This window comes from Pezoporus occidentalis, unplaced genomic scaffold (genome assembly GCF_034315485.1).
Source record: "Pezoporus occidentalis ecotype Australia unplaced genomic scaffold, CSIRO_AGI_Poc_V1 ctg10, whole genome shotgun sequence".
NCBI classification, from domain to species: Eukaryota; Metazoa; Chordata; class Aves; order Psittaciformes; family Psittacidae; genus Pezoporus; species Pezoporus occidentalis.
Genome location: NW_026912779.1, coordinates 9,871,952 through 9,890,453, shown reverse-complemented (window position 1 = coordinate 9,890,453; position 18,502 = coordinate 9,871,952). Strand labels below are relative to the sequence as shown.

The window sequence follows — 18,502 nt, the reverse complement described above, 5'->3', positions numbered from 1 at the left end:
GACAGCCAGCAACAGGCACAACTCTCCAGTGGCTTCACATCACAGACCTCCCCAAAGTGCATTCCCCCCAGAGTCATCACCTCAAAGAGCTGGAGGGGATTTCCAGAGGTCACCAGTCCCTTCCCTGGCCCATGACATCTGTGTCATTCCTGACAGATGCTTATCTTTGGGGTTTTGAGGCCTTCAGTGCTGGAGACACTGCCACCTCCCCAGGCAGTGTCTCGCAGTACATCGCTGTCCTTATCACAAGAAGGTTTTAACCTGAATCTTTCTTACTGCAATTTAAGCCCATTACTTCTTGTCCTATCTGCAAGAGGCGAGGAGAACTGATTATTCCTTTCCTCTTTGCAGCAGTTCTTCACATTTTTAAGGATTGTTTTGTTGACACAGACACTTCTCTGCATCAAAAGCACAGTCTGAGAAGAGGTTTATCTCCCCATCGCTGAAACCAGCATACTTTTGGCTATAATGTGCGCTGGCGGCATTTCGATTGTAAATTCACTTTACAAAATGAACTGAAAACTGAAATGAAACCTCATTGAAAAGCTCACATTATGGGAATTTATATTCCCTTTTTACTGTCCCTTAAAATACAAACAAGACTATTTTTTGACTTATGTGTAATTGAAAAAAAAATAAGCAGATGCAGCTTTGCCAAGTACCAGTGCTGAATACTCATCACTTAGGACCACAGAAATTATCATCTCAGCTTAAAAACTATAAAATTTCAGCAATGCATATGAAGCTCTTCATAACTGCCATCTGGGCTAAGTTCTCTGAGAGCCTGAGTTGGGCTTCTACTCACCTCAGTCAACTATTCATGCACCAGAAAATTAGATGTCTCATCCATCTGCTGTGGGCTAACTGGTATGGAAAAGCCAACACATCTATTTAAGGTGGCATAAATGACTCCCTGGGAATGTTTGTCTTTCTCCTAAAAGGGTGCCTAAGCATGAAAAGTTTTTTGAACAATAAATCTTAACAGAATAGATTATATATTCATATTTATCCCCAGTATAGCAGCATCCTCTCTGTTAGTACACTTGCTTGGTTCAGACAAATGCTGAGATCATCACATCTCCAAGGCCTTTAATAAGGACAACAAACATCCAAATACCCTTGACAAACTCATCACCAGGTTAACAGCTTCTACAGAAAGCTGTATTTCTGACTGCTTTAGAGTAATACAGACTAAAATAACGCCATGCTCACTTCAGTTGTGCTGTAACCACTTTCCAAATGCCATTGACTCAGGGATATGTTCCTGTTGAGGAGCAGTCTGACAGGGTATTTTGGCTTCTGTAGGCACCTTCATCTTACTGCACATTTTTAGGAGCTACAACTTTTCTAACCTGCATTTCAGAAGTGAACAGGCTGTAGATCTGCTTGATTGATACCCAACCTTTTGGCTGACTTCTGGGAGAGAGCCTTTCTTTGTGAAGTACTGAGTTAGCATATGCTGCCGGATCCCAGGTGTGGTGGGCAAGCTCAGCATACATTTAAAGGCTTCTCTTTCAGAGGGCTTCTGAGGCCAGATAATCATGAGGCCACAGGGCCTGAGCCAAGGTCCTTGCATTGGGACATAAGTGAAAATCTACATAGAAAAAAAGGAGAGATGGTTTCCATCCACCTCCACTGATGGGAGCTGAGAAAATAATGAACTAAGCTCAAAAATTACAACTTTCGTGATATTTCAGTATAGGAAACTGGGCACATCATACAGAAAAATCCTTCCCCTAGTATTCTATTTTGGAAAATGGCAACCTGCTGCTTCTGAAGTTACAGTCAGGTGGCTGTATTTACTAATCATCAGTGAACATTAACCTGCATTAACTTGTTTTCTTGCTTTTTGAGCCAATTTAGATCATATTTTGTGATGTGTACAATATTGCTGGCCCCTTTGGAGCCCCTCACATCCCATCCTAAGTGCCAAAGTGCTCAATTTTGACCAAAATGGTACTCAATGACCTTTAAATCTCCCCTTGCTTTCATCAGCTCAAGTAGTATGGTGCACTTGTTCTCTTAATGAAGTTAAAATGACAACAAGAGACTCCTACAGTGAAGTGACAGAGCTCTGGCAGTTGCTGTTAGTGAAAGGCTCTTAAAATATGTCGAGTTGCTCCAAACTAAAACCACGTTTGAGCATAGCAATCTGCTCTTGAGCTTTCCACAGTGGTAAAATTAGTCAGATCAATTATATTTTTCTTCTCAACAGATTTCCTTGCTCAAAAACCAAGCTGAAAAGTCTTCTTGCGCCATGTATTCATATATATAAGGCATATATAAACTTGTGCCATATATATAACAGGGGATATTTAAGTTAGATATTAGGAAAAAATCTTTACTATGAGGGTGGTGAGGCACTGGAACAGGATGCCCAAAGAAGCTGTGAATGCCCCGTCCCAGGCAGTTTCAAGGCCAGGCTGGACAGGGTCTTGAGCAACCTGGTCTAGTGGAAGGTGTCCCTGCCTGTGGCAGGGGGTTTGGAACTGGATGAGTTTTAAGGTCCCTTCCAACCCAAACCATTCTATTATTCTATATGTTTATATTAAATATACATATACACAAATACAAAATATAATTATACATAAATATATATATGGCATTTGGTCATATTTCTTTATACTGTGTTATCAGGATGCATTATGAAAAAGTGAGCATGAAATGGTTCAAAAGGTACTGCTTGGATTCAAGATTTCCTGTTTTATCAGGAAAAGTCCACTGGGGGAGCTGCTGGAGAAAGAGGATAAGGGGGGGTCAACTGTTGTGCTAAGCTGTGGATCTATGAGGCAGGCCAAAACAGCTTCTTGGCTGTGGGTTTATTGAGGCATGGCTGATAGTTTACTATATCAAGTAGAAATAAAATAACCAGCTTTGATTTTCTTACTTGATGCATGCACTGCACCCTTTGAAACCCAACCCAAACAAATGAAAAGCCTTGGATATATTGCCATTTAATAACTGCCTCCTGCTCAGTGAGGAGCAAAGCTTTTTCTTTCCTTTCTTCCCTCTCCTCCACAACAAATTCTCACTAGGATTTTTTTTCTCCACTACAGACAGCAAACATAATTACACAACAGATCAGAACAGCTTACATAATGCCCTTTATAGAAACCTACCTTACCTCAGAGGCATATTAGCATTTCTTATGGGTTTAAGGGGTGAGGGATTAATTACAGATTTTCAAAATGTGCCTAATTACATATTTACTGGCGGAATAAATAATTCACGTTTCATAACTTGCCATGAAATGACTGGTTTCTTTTGAAGATTGAAAATCCGAGGCTTGAGGAATGTTAAAGTTCAAACTCTGAATAAAGGCTCCGAATCCTTTACAGATCGGCATTTTACTCACATAAAAAATACAGCAGAAAGTCATTCTTTCACCTGAATGACTTGTAGACCCCTTGAAATTTCTCACTTGGCAATCTATCAAACGAAATGAGCAAAACATTAGAAATGTGATTTGTTCATTTACTTTGCCACTTCAGTAGATCATGTAGGATTTCGGGAAGCACCTAAATGACCTGAGAGCATGAGTTTTCCTGACTCTTGTCTTTTGCACAGGGCAGAGGTGGGACCAGCAGCATCTCTCTGTACTGCACAGTGCAGGCAGTGGCTGGTACCCTCCTCCTGAGGCTGGCGTGGGGGCTGCTGCTCTGCCATGCGTGGCAGCAGCAACCAGGGACTCCCCTCATGCTTGCAAGTGAGTGTGCCTTTAAATGCTTCATGGCATTGGGTCATTTGGAAGCATAAATCAACTTGCCCCTTTCCTGACCTGCCCTAACGTACAGCCAGCGGTTTCCTCCATTATATTTTATTTTAGCCAGAGTTAGCAAGAAGAATATCCCTTTGGCATTTAGGGAATATACAAATTATTATAGAAGAGCAAATAACTGCTTCCAGAAAGGAAATAACTGCTCTGAGTGTTTTATAAGAAAAAAAACAACAACAAAACCCAAAGCTGCCTTCAACAGCAAAAGTGCCACATTAACGACAGATACCACAGGAAAGAAAGAAGGAAAGGTAGAACACCACGTGCCACTACAACTGGTCTTGATTTGGGTTTTGTTAGACTTACAAAGGAGTAGGTTGGAAAAACAGGACCAGTATTGGTTCTGTGTACATGTACATGACAGGCAAAATCTATCCATGCCAGCCCTAGTATGTCATGGAAAATGGAAAGGGCAGGAGAAACACTTAGATGAAAAAAGCAGTAGGACATAGAGAGCAAGCGACCTGGCTAAGACATCCCCTGGTCACCCTACCACAGCACAGCTGCCTAAGGGACACACAGAAAAGACTTCTCCTGGCCAGCTCATGCTTTCCCCTGCCCAGCTCTCCAGCTTTGTGAAGATCCTTAAAATAAAGCCAATATAGATTTTAAAAGTAAAGATATAAAGGGAATATTAATAGCATACAGCAATGGAATCTACCTATACAACTATCAACATCCCCAGGAAGCAAGGAAATAAACACTGACTTATAGCACAGCCATACTTGTGATTAGCTTGTAGATGGAAGTTCCTGTCTTTTGAACAGGTGTATGAAAATAGCAACCTGCTGTTCAGCATTTTAATTCTTCAAAACAAGAGCTAGGTATGCAGAAGAACATAAATACAACAGATGCTTGGTGAAACTCTCGTTCCAGTTCAGTCTTTTCCTTTTGTGCCACCTCATGTAAGTGACTTAACCTTTCTATGCCACACTTCCCTTAAAAAGCTTTCCACCTTGTAAGCTAAAATGATTGCGTACAGACTGGCTATTAATTTAACTGAAGCAGGTGGAAAAGTGGAAACCTATGCTTGTAATCAATTTGAACATACAAATGTCACTTTCATTTTGGAGCAAAGGGTCTACTTTTTCATACACTTTACACATTTTTCAGCACTTTAAAATCTAAAGGTTTAAAAAAATGTTTTTTTTTTCCTTTTAGAATAATGCCTTACTTTCATTCCTGCTTTAATCATAATTTCCGTATCAGTGTATACATTAAAGCAGGAGAAGATATTATGGGGAAAACACCAATAAGATTGGTTCAACCAATGACTCCACTGTAAAATTTTGTCTATCAAAATGCTCAGTTTCCCCAACAAAAGCTCACACATTTGATCAATCAACTGCAGCTTTTTCTTTTATTAATAATTGCATGCTAGCAATATTTAAGTATAAATACATAATTTAAGCTCTACAATTATTTAAAATAAGCAAAATACTCTAGTGATGGCATCACCAAATGGGAGAACGCAGTCAGTGGTATGAGGTGGTGGATGAGGGGCAGGTGAGCATCCTTAGCCGTAACTACAAGCACTGAACAACGTAAGACAGATTTATAAATGTACTGCAAGCCATTTAAAAAGTCTTCTCCCTCTCTCGCCCACACAATATTAATTACCTGCACCAGCTTGTACTAATTCATTTTCCTTACACCTCAGTAAAGGAAGATGGTGTTTGGAATAAGTAGTGTCAAGACACAGTGTAAAGAAGCTTATGGATACTCCAAAATTGCATTTTTGGGACCGGGGAGAGAAAGAATAACACCTATAAGTTATGCTTCCAACCCAATTTCATTCACTGAGTCATGTAAATAAATATCCAGCCAGTTTGGTCCCCATCCCACAGCCTCGGCACAGCAACTCTAATTACTCATCTATAAACAATGCAGACAAGCCATTGCTCAATGCCGCGCTACGCCTCATGGCCACACGCTTTGCGTCCTACCTGGGTAAATATTAAAATGAATATAATCTACTATATTTTAAGGGTAAAGTTATCTGCAAAGCCCAGTGATTCATGAGCTCTCTGAATGTACATAAAGTGCTTTAGTGAAAGCATTTCCTAAGGGCCTGATCCAGTCATGCTTCTCAAACCCTCCGCAGCTGTCTAGACTGGAACAGAAAGGTCATTCAGCCACTGAAGGCCAATCCATCACTCCCATTAAAAAAGAAAATACCTAAACTGCTCCAAAGGTTCAATTTGTGGATCTGATGGGGAGATACTGAAAGAACAGCCAAGGTCCCCGTCCCCAGGGGGGATGAGGGCCAACACAAAGCCCATACCCTCCCTGGGGCTCGTTCTGAGGATCTGAGCAGGAAGCCAGGGGATCCCAAGAAAATTCCTGCCTTGAAGCATATCTCTTGTCATCCTCTTCTTTTTAACATGCTTGTGCTGCAATGCAAGAAGCTGCTGTGCTCTTTCACACCAGGACTTTTCTCCCCTCAGCACTGGGGGGCTCATACATGCAAAATTCAGAGTTTATGTAAGTCCCAAGATAGGAAAAGCCAATGCTCATCCAAAAAGACTCTCCCCCAACCTGTAACTTAAAGATGGAGGATTACCCTTTCTCCAGGTTACATGTGGCCCCTTTGCTGCTCCAACCCCATTGACACATCTGTCATATGAGAGCCTCATGGTGATATTGGAGATGGGTGCTGCTGTCTCCTCCATTGGGAGATGGTGATACCCAGGTCACCATTAGACTGCAGGGAGATGCTCACCAGACGGGGAAGTATACATCCCCCTGCCACCCCTTCACCAACGGTACACTAAGGTGTAAAATATCCCCATACCTGGGGGATTCCCTGCATGCTGCAGACTTGGAAGGTGACTTCAGCCTCATTAAGCTTCAGCAGCAGGGGCTGAAGGAGCCTCCACAGGGGCCAGCTGGGAAAGCCCAACAGGACATTGCACAGTCAATGAGAATGGGGCATTTTCTTAACCTTGAGTGCTGGCAGCTCACTGAACTGGTATGGGTCAGCAGGGAAAGGGGCTGGATATCCCAGCCCCAGCATGCTCCCTCCCTCTCAAAAGTAGGGAAGAGCACAAAGAAGACAGAACAGAGAATGACAGTGCTGCTTGAAAAATGTATTCCAGCTGCTCTCCTTAAACTGCAAGCTACAGCCCAGTTGTTTGTGATCACAAACAGTTTTAAAGAGGCATTTCTGGGGCCCAATAGGACCTGCCGCCTCCAGACGTTTTGGGAAAAATAAAGGGAGGGAAGGAGAAAAGAAAAGGCAACGTCCTCCTGGATCTCATCTTTTCCATTCAGACTTCAACCACCAGAACCATTACCAAATAAAATGTCAACTTTTTTCCCCTGTTCATTAACCTTTGATGCTTATTGTACAGTCAGCTTCAGTGCTCACAGGGGACTCAAGCGGCTCAAATCACAGCATTCATTTTACTCAGGGCTTAGGTACAACTTAAACCACAGTCCAGAAAGGAGGGAGGGGAAGGGAGAGAAAAGGCTATTAGCCCAATCCTGCCTCTTCAGCGCTTTACATGTTTAATAGAGATTGAATTTAGAGAGAGGGAGAACCCCCAACTTAGTAATAATTCCCTTCACAAGTTCTACTATAATTAAAAAATAGAGGCAAGGTCATGACGAGTGCTATTGAAAATAACAGACAGACCTGTAATTATAGCAGGGCCAGCTAAACCAAGGGTTAAAGGTCTCTTAATACTCTGTCAGCATTTCCACTATAACCCCTCAGTTTCAGGGGTTTACAGCTCGCGCATAAATATTTGCTGCAGGCCAAAAATGGCCCTTCGAGGGGTCAGCAAAAGGAGGTAAATTTTGTTTACATATTTATAAAAAATGGCCTGGTCTGCAGAAGCAGCATGTTCCTCACCAGCACCGCCAGTGCAATTCATGGGGATGAGGAGAGAGAGCCAAAAGTATCAACCATGAGAGTGTATGGGGTGGGTGGAGGAGCTGGAAATACATTTTACCCAGAGCAAATGGCTCCAAATCCACAGAAACCCTGTACAGAGGCAATGATCTGCAAATACAGTATATATTATAAAACTGAATCCTTAAATAATAAGGCCGTATTCCTACCATGAATTATACAGATAATCACTCCCACTGTTCAGCCAAGCATGCACATAAGTCTTTGGAAGATGAAAACCTACAGCCTTGCTAGCATATTGGTTTAACTTAAATCAGTACTTTAATTGATTTATTTAAGCCAGTGCCAAACCTGGTGTGATTCCCTGATTTCTGCCGAAGAGTAGCTTATTTCAGTTTAGTTTAAAAAAGCATCTCTCAATTTTTTTCCAAAGCATTCCTTCCTCCCCTTTTCCTATCTATTTACGTGACCCTGAGCTGACATCAGTTCAGTGCTTAACAATTAGAAGAGGTAAACCAGCTCTGACCTGTTCCAGGGCTCCTTTCCTTGACTGACTGAGACATTACCAGTGGCCCATAGTTGGAATAACCACTTGCACCCCTTTAATATGGCTGCTTACAGGTTGAGGAACCTAAGCCGCTGCTGCCATCCCTGCAAACTCTAATTTCTTTTCTTTAAAAGTCTTCTAAAAGACTTCTGCTCCTCAAGAAAAAAAATCCCAAACAAACAAGTGCTTCACAGACGCAAATTAACATCATTCAGAAGGCTCAGAAAACCACACAAGCAAACAAAGAGTCCTGAATTATGGAAAAAAAACCACAACACAAACCCTTCTTTCAGACTGGCACACTATACAAGCCAGCCTCCTGACTTCTGGGAGGTTATCTCACCATTTTCCAATGCCTGCCATTAGCAATCAAAATTAAGACAGTCTGATTTGCAGCGAGAGTTTCTCCGTTGCCGGCTGTCCAACTGGACTGCCTGTCTCACGTGGCCACGCATCACCCCGGCTCTTCAGTTGTGCCTTCAGGCTGAGTTAAAGGGAATGGTGGCAAAAAAGTGAGAGCACTGAATGATCTTAGATCTTGTGAAATTCATTTACGAGAGCTTTTTGATGGTTCAAAAGTGAAGAGAGAGAAAAACTGAGCTAAAATGATTAACCAGGCAAACCCTTCCAGAAATTATTATTTTCACGTGTACCTAAAAATGTCACAAAATAATACATTTCTTTTCCTCACTAACTTCAGCATATTTTTCAGTGTGATCCTAGAGGAGCTTGAGTTTCTTTCAAGTGAAATTATATTGAGGATATATAACTTTTTTTTTTAAGTTTCTACAAAATATTTATTGTGTAAGACCCCGAAGATAAAAAAGATGCAACTGTTTCTCTTGGTTTGTTTCGAGGTTATTTACTTAGGACTAAGCACCTCATTTTTCTTGTGTACAAAAAGTAATTATGCAGTCAAAAGAATTATGGCCCACATACTTCAAAACATATGAAAAATGTAAAACTTTATTACATACATTAATTTCTAACAAAGGACGTCTCCAGCATCAGTGTAACTGGTATAAGGCGGATAACTGATGTATGGTATATTCGTTGATGTTCCTCCCAAATGGGTTTTATAAAGGCAAACAAACAAATAAACAATTTCTTTCGTTATGTCTCTCTCTCTAGTATAAATTTCATCAGCCTCGTACAGGGGACTGAAGGCTTAGGGGAGGGGGTTGGCTGTGGATTTATTATTTTATATTTTTATTAAGCTAAAATATTCTGCTCAAGCAATCTGTTCACCACGCTTTCCTTTTATTATCCTTCCAACTCCTGCACTTCTCAAACCAGGCAACACCAGCTCCTGCTCCTACTGGGCTAAACCCAGCTTCCCTGCCATGAGCAGCTCCACTGGATCCCCACTTTAGGGAGTGCTGCAGAAGCAGGATTGCTCCCGATATCCCGGTCAAGCAGCTTTTTATGTGCATTTGAAGCGGAGGTCTGTGGAGTACTGTTATTTTTCTCCTCCCTTTCCCCCCTACTTGCACTTCTGTGAGTGGGGCAAGCTCACTCCTACTAAATCAGCTGGGCTGAGAGGCCAAGGCAGGAGTTGTAAAACCAAAGTTCACAGCATCCTTATCTTTAGCTGAGCCACTTTAACTTTCTAACTATCCATCTGGGTACCATATCCAAGAGGAAAAGGATGGCCATTTAAAATGTCAAGAATAATGGCAATCCGTTCTCCTCAGCGCCTCTCTTGAAGAAACAAAACAAAACTGAAGTGCAGAAGACAGATTCAAGGTAGTCTTCTCATTTTAAGAGAATGAAAAAAGTGAAACCTGATTTTTTACTATTAAGACAATGACCTAATCAGAGATCTAATTTCCTTCCAATACATGTGTTTGTTCCTGCCATTTCAATGCAGTATCTATATATAAAGATGCAAATTTTTCCTGATTAGGCAACCCTTTGGCTCCATTGATAGATGTGACATAATACCAGAAGTCTAGAGGAAAAAGGATTCATGACATCCAACAAATAATACGCCCAACTAAATACTGGAAGCTTCTATTTCAGTCATGCAGAGTTACCAAACTAATCCAACCAAACACAAACTCCCACACCCTGATGGAAGCACAACCCTCACTCAGCACAGATGATTTCAGTATTTTACAGTGCCTTGTCAGGGTTTAAGGACTTTAAGAAGAGGCTTGGCAGCTTCTCTTAGAGAAGGCAGCTCTGCTAATGTCACACTTCTGGTCTGCTTTTGGCATGTCTGGGCACCAAATGGGAAAGCTGCTGGGATGGTGTTGCTAAGGCTTATGATCTAACATTAATAATGATGAGGCAGTTCATTTGTGTCTCAGTTCTCATTTATAGGGCCTGGGCTCAGCCAGGTGTATGGAAGTCTTCAAAAAGCACAGAAATCCCCAAATAAAGTTCTGGGTTTAACCTCTTTAAATTTGGCGGAAGTTTGAACTTGGTGTAACCTTGAGGCCCATCTTTAACTGAAGTGCAGTATTTTGGGAACTCGGGACAAAGGGGAAGGAAAGACCTATTTCAAGTTATACCTAAACCCATGAGAATCAAAGCAACCCAGACAGCTGACAGCTTTAGAGCCAGTGAGCCTCTCCCAGCCCCTGAGTTTTCTTAGGCTACTTGCTACCTTTAAAATCTGAAGCCACAAGTCTCTCTATTCTGTTGCACCTTCATAAGTTCTCTCTCCCTCCTCCCAATACCCATGAAAGAGCTTTCAGTGTTTCAAACGTACTCATCACAGGTATCAGGAGAAAAGTGGACCAGTGCCAACTCTCAATGGCTTGCTTGTTTTGGGGCTGAAATCTATCCACCTCCATTTCAGGCGTCCATCGGCTGAGCCACCATTTGACATGCCTGGCCCCAACAATCACAGGGGCTTGGCGGGTTAAAAATGCTAGGATTTCATTTTATTGCAGGGATATTATTCATTCTTGGGAAGGTTCAAAAGTACATGCGTCAACTTATGTCATCAGGGTCAAACAAAGTGGCATGCAGAATCATAGCCAGATTGCATCGGTAGAGGGGTCTGGAGGCAGAGCCAAAGAGTAAGGAGAAAGAAAAATGTTTTTTAGGATGTACTCTGGATCACTTCATCCTTCGGCAAGGGGAGAAGAGGAGGAGGTAAAGGATCCCCTCTAAGCACGTTGCCCTGAACAGCATGAACTGAAATCAAGTTGTGCAGATTTCACTAAGATTTCCACTGCTCCTTGCCCAGCGACATGCCTATGGGGTAAGACCATCAAACAACAATGCCTCCTCAATTGCCAAAACGTGCCTCCAACATATACCAGCAAGCCCACAAGTACGTACACACTCGCACAATAATAGCATTAGATGCCATTAACAGGCTTTAGCCTTGTTTCTTTTCAGTGGAAAAACTATTTGACATCCCTCAAGCCCAGGCTCAGCACTGCTTGACCCTTTCCCTTCCTTGCCTACATTAAAAGAACAACTAAATAGCTGCACACAGAGTGAGCCAGCCCCTCCTCGCTCCAGGTGTCTGTATTTTACTTAGGGCCCCAAGCTTGATTCAGCTCATACAGTTTCTGACAAGCTTCAGCTGGCCCTCGTCACCAGACAGGCAGATCAATTAACAGAGGGATTTTTCTTCCCTAGCTCTCTTCCTGGACCTTTAACCCCTTGTGTGTCCTAATGCTCTATGAAAGAAGGGCAGAAAGCAAGTGCTGGAGAAAAAGAATTGCCATTTAAAGCTTTGCTTTTTGCCTCCAAAACCCCCCATGCTTTTGCTTTTTCTACCCATCTCCGAACCTCACCTTTCCGGAAAGGCACTTCTGCTTGATCAAAACTCTTAATTTTTTTCCCATCAGAACTGAAAATTTTAAAATTTCCTTTCTCTCTTTTTTTTTTTTTTAAAAACTCTTTATATTTTGTTAGCAAAAGGGATGAAGTTTAATGTTTTCATTGGGGTGGAGAATTCTTTTCCACTTGTTCATTTTTCTTTCTGTTTTTCCACTGCACCAATTTTTCCAAATTGCCACATGGAAAGGATAAATTCTGGCTAAAGAGTCTAAACCCAAGTCTGTAGCTGACGCTGTGCAAGGTTTCTTGAAAAGTTATCAGAATACAAATGACATTTCATGGATGGGAAGGAATGAAAAAGGGGTAGAAGAGACCAAGGCAAAAAAAGTGTATGTTCAAAACCTACAAAACAGAAAACAAACAAAACCAATTCAAACTGGAAAAAAACCCCACAGATGGTTACAAATTGCGCTATGAATGAGAAACAACGTCAACACTGACCATTTTCGTTTGCAATTTAATTACACCTCCATTCGTCTTTGGTGAGAGTGTACAAGACAGCGTGTCAATGGCATGAGAAGCTCCTGCAGCAACAGCAAAATATAATAAATAAATTTAATTGCTAGTGATAATAATCAGACATTTCTGCGAAAAACAGTTCCCAGAACTACTGAAAACTATTAAGGAAAATAAATGTTATGGCTACTACAGGGAAATATATATTTATATGTATTAAATAGTGATAATTAAACTGTTGAGCAGTTTTTATTCTTTTTACTTTTTGAACACAAAACCCCAACCCATCCCAAACCCCTTATACAACTCCTTATGTTGTTACTCGTACAAGTGGATTCTGCCCATCGCTTTACTACCAGTGTAGTGCCGCAGCAATAATGACAATGATAATTAACGATAAATAATAAACACCACACAACCTGTCAATCTCAGAATTGTACAGCAGCAATGCTGTACAAAGCAACACATCTAAAAGTAAAGACACAAATGCTGCTCTTCCTATAAATAGCCTTCACCTGGTGAAATACACCTCAGCATTAGCACACATCATTTTATCAGGCAGACCAGAGTTTTAACACTTCCTTGGTAGACGTGATAGTTTCCCAGTATCTCTTCTCTGAACCCACGTATTAGGTACTTTCTCAGGCCAGTATAGCAAGAAAAACAAGGATGAAAAATCCCTCACTGAAGTGGGCATGACAGATGTGGAGTGCAGGGCAGAGTTGAGGGTATCGCCTCTTCTCTGTGGTTTATAGTGCACGGTTTTCTTAGCAAGGAAAGAGGGGAAGGGCAGCTGGTTATCTTTCACTCTATACAGGGAATCCTTATCAAGGATTTGGGAACTGAGCATTACTTCTTGGATGGATGGGTGCCGTTTAATGTTTTCAATGCTTGTTGGAAAACACGAAGTTGCTGCTGACACAGATGGTGGTAAATAATGACGGCAGGTCACTGATGCACGAAGGAAACAATAAGCTAGGGGAAGTGTAAAATGATAACTCTGGGTAAACAGATTGCAGGGAATAGTTACAGGAGGATGGTCTCCTAGAAAGAAATGGCTCCAGAAAGAATATGGCAGGATGGTGGATATTCAGCTACACATTAGCTCTGTAGCTGGAAGGGTAACTTCAGTCCTTAGGATATGTAAACAGGGGGATATAGCCTAGAAGCCCAAGACAGTATTATCTTTGTCTGTGGCACTAGTGTGACCACTAATGGAATAGTGAATCGAGTTCTGGTGCCTATGTTTCAAGAGGTTGTTGATAAATTAGAGAGAAGAGCCAAGGGAATGGCTAAAGGACTAGAAAACACTGTGAGGATTAGAAAACAATTGTGAGAGGCTCAAGAAGCTCAGACTGTTTAGCTTAATAGAGAAAAGGTTAAGGAGTGACTTGACCACAGTATACAAGAACCTTCACAGGAAACAGAAATTTGATGGAGAGCTCTTCAGTTTAACAAAGACGTACGTAAAACAAGATCTAATGTCTGGAGGTCGAAGCTAGATGAATTCATGCCAGAAATTAAGGGGAATTTTTTAACTGTGAGAGCACTTAGCAATGGGAGCAGTTTACTGAATAGTGTGGTGGCTTCACCATCATGATATTCTAACATCAGATTTGGAAAGTCTGTTGGAAGATACAGCATCATGTAAAACTGTCCAGGAGTTCTGTGGCAGAAAGGCAAACTAGGTAATGGCACGGCTTATTTTGCCTTTAGCATCTAACAATTTATAATCTACCCATTATGTCTAAATATTCACAGCTACCTGCACCAATGTGTAACATCGTGTCTGTTGTTAAAAAAGCCCACTTTTAGTCTGTTCATGCTCTTCGACTATTACCAGAGAATACAGAACATGACTCTTACATGATGCTGAAAACTTTCTAATATACTTCTTGCTTCTTTCAGAGCAAGCCCGGTTTGACGCTGTTAAAAACAATGACCTTCCTTTTTTAGCAGTATACTGTGTAAGGACAGAAGGCCACTTCTCCCTTTTAGTGAGATGATGCCCAAGTTTCACTTTTTTAATGTCAGCATAGAGCTTGCCACTAATTAATACTGTTGTACTCAAATGGTGCTGGGGGAAAGCGCAATGGGTATAAAATAATACCATGTTTTTGAAGGGATTTTGTAAATGTGCCATCACAAACTTGAAAACCCTCCAAAATGCAGAACTGCATTCAGTCCTTCTCATTGTGGGTTTCATTAAAATACACATCTAATGAGCAAATTAAGGCATTCTTCTACCAAGGTTTCAATAACATTCCTGAGAGCATGCCTCTCATTTTCACTTCTTCAGCCATCCCTTCAACACTTTGTATCGCACAGTCAATTATTGAGGATTGGTATCTTGTTGAATCAACACGTTTTGAAGATAGTGCCCTTTGAAAGTTAAAGCGAGGATGAGCAGTGCAATGGGCTGATCAATCCTATGGCCCAAAACATTTGTCAAATGGGATTTAATGAAAGAGGAGTGTCCTTGCTAACATGTTAAATCCAGCCTGTAATCCCCAGTATAACAAGAAAACAAAGACGTTTCCATCCCCTCTTATATCAGGAATAGAGATAGGATGATGGAATGACGTGAACATAAAATAATTGTACACACAGAAGCTTATGCAAAAAAGGCTTTGTTCGAAAGTGCTAGAAAGCCACTCACCCTGAAACAATGGGGCAAATTAGCATGCATCCAGCCCAAGGGTGCAAGCAGCACACACACGCACTCCCAGTGACGGATGCTTAGCTCTTGCTGGGAGGTCACCACTACGAATCTTTCTTGAGAAGGCAGCATGTCAGATTTCAGACACTTTCCCTGCAAATGGGCTTTTGCAGCTCAAAGGAGGAAGGGGGGGAGCTTTTCGATCCAGATAATAAAGTCCATTTACATGAAAAGATGCCGCTTTCAATGACATGATTAATTTCGGAAATACCTGGCATCTGAATGAAGCAAAGACTTCAAGAGATGACTGATGATGAGAAAAGATAATTAGGCAAATGTCAAGAGTCAGTGTTTTGATTGGTGACTGAGAGGCTGGTCTGACTAGGTTATCGTATACTCATTCCAGATGGAAATGAAAGGTCTTTGTAGGGAGAGCGGGGCAATCCCTTGGTTAAACATAAACTCTGTTTAAGCCTAGACTTCTCCTAGGCTTTCGTCCTGGGAAGCCCTCCTACCACAGCAAGTGTTCTACTTAAAAGGCACTGGACCAAGCTTGCCCCATTTGAATCTTAAATTGTTTTAAACATGAACAATTTATCTTGCATTTTATTACTGCAAGACTAGAGCGGTCTTAGCCTTCCCAAAAGATCTTATGCTGCCTTCTCCCCAGCTCTCCAAAACTGGAAAATAATACAACCCTTCTGCAGAGAGAGAGCAAAAAATAGACTCCTTCCCAAATGTGCCCAAACATCTCTCCTCAGCTCCTCATCAAATGCTCGGGGTAGTGACTGCCATTGAATGCTGGTGCCCTCCACAGGACAGAAAAAAAATGAAGAGGATGCTGGCACCCCAGCATGGTGTACTCTCACAGGATTGCCCTGGTGAGACTGACGGATTATCTCCCCTTCAGGAAAGGGAGCATTCACAAGGCCCTCTCCCTAATCCATCACTTGCCCCTTCTGCACACACGCTGCTTTTGATTTGTGGGATATGCTGGCTTTGTGCAGGCACATTTAATCCTCAGCAGGAAAACGCCAACGCTCCTAGACCTCACTGGCCTTCCAAACCAGTTTTCAGAGGAGCTCAAAGCACTGCTCGCTTCATCTCCCTATTGTTGTGGTGCAGACCAAGTACCAGGCCTGGTTCATCATCTATTGAACTAGCTGCTGGCAAAGACCTCCTCTGCAAAGGCCAGGCTCCAAAGAGCAGCCGATGAAGCACCAGTCTGATAAGTCATTCCTAATTTGGCTAGCCATCCAACGCTGAGGCTGCTATTAGTTAATCTTCATATAATTTGTTAAAGTAGGCTTTATGAAGTACTGGAAATAATTGTCTCCCTCCCCCCGTCTGAATCCCACGGCCGTGCACCGTTAGGGGTTTAATAACAGACTGTATTGCGCAGTCAGAAACGGTGAAGGTTTTATAGCAGTGCATTAGCCAGAGGTGGATAACCTATCTCTAGAGGCTTGATTGACTGGAAACATATTCTTAGCCTGCTTAAAACTGCTTAGACCGTGTCACGGAGGTCCCCAAAATAAAACGTTCAGTGTATTTAGTGAAACCCTACACCCGAAGTACATGTAAGGGCACTGTAAGATACTAATTAGGTTGTAACATAAAACACCGTAAAAAGCAAACCATGACATAAAAAAAAATGTTTAAGCTCTGGCCAGCTCTTTCATGTTAGTGAAATACATTAAAAATATATTCACAGCAAATATACTGGGGCTTTGAATAAATCTGTTTCTCATAGTAGGCTGTAGCTGGAAATGATGGATATTGCTTATTATGGAGAAATTTCTACTTAACATTGTCCTCAAATATTAGAAACTATCCTTATTTACTTTTCCTTTAAAAAACCATATCTGGCAGCCCTAAGACCAGCAAATGATCATTAGGATGACACCAGTTAAAATATGCATGCCCAGCATTCTTTTCCCCAGTCTTTTTTCATAGGAAATGTGAGGAGAAGGATGATACCAGATGAAAATAATGATTCTGCATGATGGCATATCAAATTTATATAACCATAATAATTTCAGAAAAGTAACATACCATAGAATTTCCCTCCTGAACTTTAAAAGTGCTGTTCAAATACTTTTCATGTTCAGTAGCAGAAAGTTGGAGTTTCAAGGTGAAAATCTTCAGTTCTATCTCATAAAATCACAAGCTACAAAAGCAATGTGTTATTTCTTTTCCAGCACCTGTAAATTCTGAGATTCTTAGTATTTTACTTTTTAAGCATTAGCTGTCAGTGAAAGAATCTTCTCCACTCTTATGCATGCTCCTTCTGTTATCTACTGCCACTCAGCTATACCACATTGTATAAACTAGAAACACTACCTCCTTTACAATGTTGGAGCTAGTGTAACTTTTAAACATTTAAGAATATAATTATTTACCTGCATTATAAATATTAACTATTAACATAAAACATGTGTGAAGTACTGAATGAAGGAGAACTGAGCTCTGTTCAAATATAAACTTAAATTTACCAAAGTGCACACATATAGTTTTCTAGAAAGAAAATCTAGGTGACATTGGTTTCAATGCCTTTATAAACATCTCTAATGGTACATATATACGTATCTATATGTAATTTGCATTGTACCAAAATAACTGTATAGATTCGAATATCATCGTACCACTGCCAAAAGCTACCTTTTGAAAGAGCCTTGCCATTGTTGCACATTATTGAAAGGAATGAAGTGCTAATTTAATAAATATGTCGCTAGCTGTGTTCAAACTAAACACCATTAACGAATGTTTGTTGTTGTATGTGCATAAGGTTACAGATTGCAAAACCCCTTACTAGGAAGCAAGCCGCATTTTATCAATGAATATATTCTTCTTGGGATTTTATGGCTTTGCTTTAATGTGGACGGCCACTTTTCCTCCTTTGTTTGGAAGGGTACAGTTTATGTTTCTACCCAGATTTAGCATTTCCCTTGAAGGTTTTTGTGATTAACAATATAATATTTTTCTTGAGCTATTTCACACACAAATGACTGGGCCCGAAGGGTATTCTAGGTTTACAAGATTTTACTAATAACTATGCTCCCCTTTGTATTAAAGCTGCTAATTAGTGCTTTTAAACAGCTCAACATTTAATTCTTTGAAGGCACCATATCAAGGGCTGATATAAAACTGTTTATGTAGAAGGATATATAAAATAAGAAGGTGTTAAACCCAACACAAATTGAGTGGCAGGGGGTTCCCTAAAGTGCTAATTTTATGTTTGTTTTCGTCTCATTTAAAGTTAAGATGTCTGCATTGTAACAGTGATGTGTAACATGCTTTACATGCAGATTAAGCAAAATGTGCCAATTTATGAGCCTTATTTGTCTGGAGAGGTAGCCACCAGTAGTTTCATCAGTGATTTTATTCATGTGTATATACACACAC

At 41.0% G+C, this 18,502-nt stretch overlaps 3 long non-coding RNA genes across 3 annotated transcripts in view; all 3 read right to left on the bottom strand.

Moving 5' to 3' along the window:
- Window positions 1-18,502, bottom strand: part of LOC134159920 (uncharacterized) — a 277,126-nt gene that overhangs the window by 27,006 nt on the left and 231,618 nt on the right. The window lies entirely within an intron of this gene.
- The window catches only part of LOC134159931 (uncharacterized), a 38,417-nt gene that overhangs the window by 8,284 nt on the left and 11,631 nt on the right, over window positions 1-18,502 (bottom strand). The gene's annotated exons all lie outside the window — the stretch shown is intronic.
- Window positions 9,127-12,710, bottom strand: LOC134158258 (uncharacterized). The gene is made up of 2 exons (XR_009962683.1): window positions 12,450-12,710; window positions 9,127-11,385 (listed from the first exon to the last, which is right to left on the bottom strand). It is a non-coding gene; the product is annotated as an uncharacterized LOC134158258 (long non-coding RNA).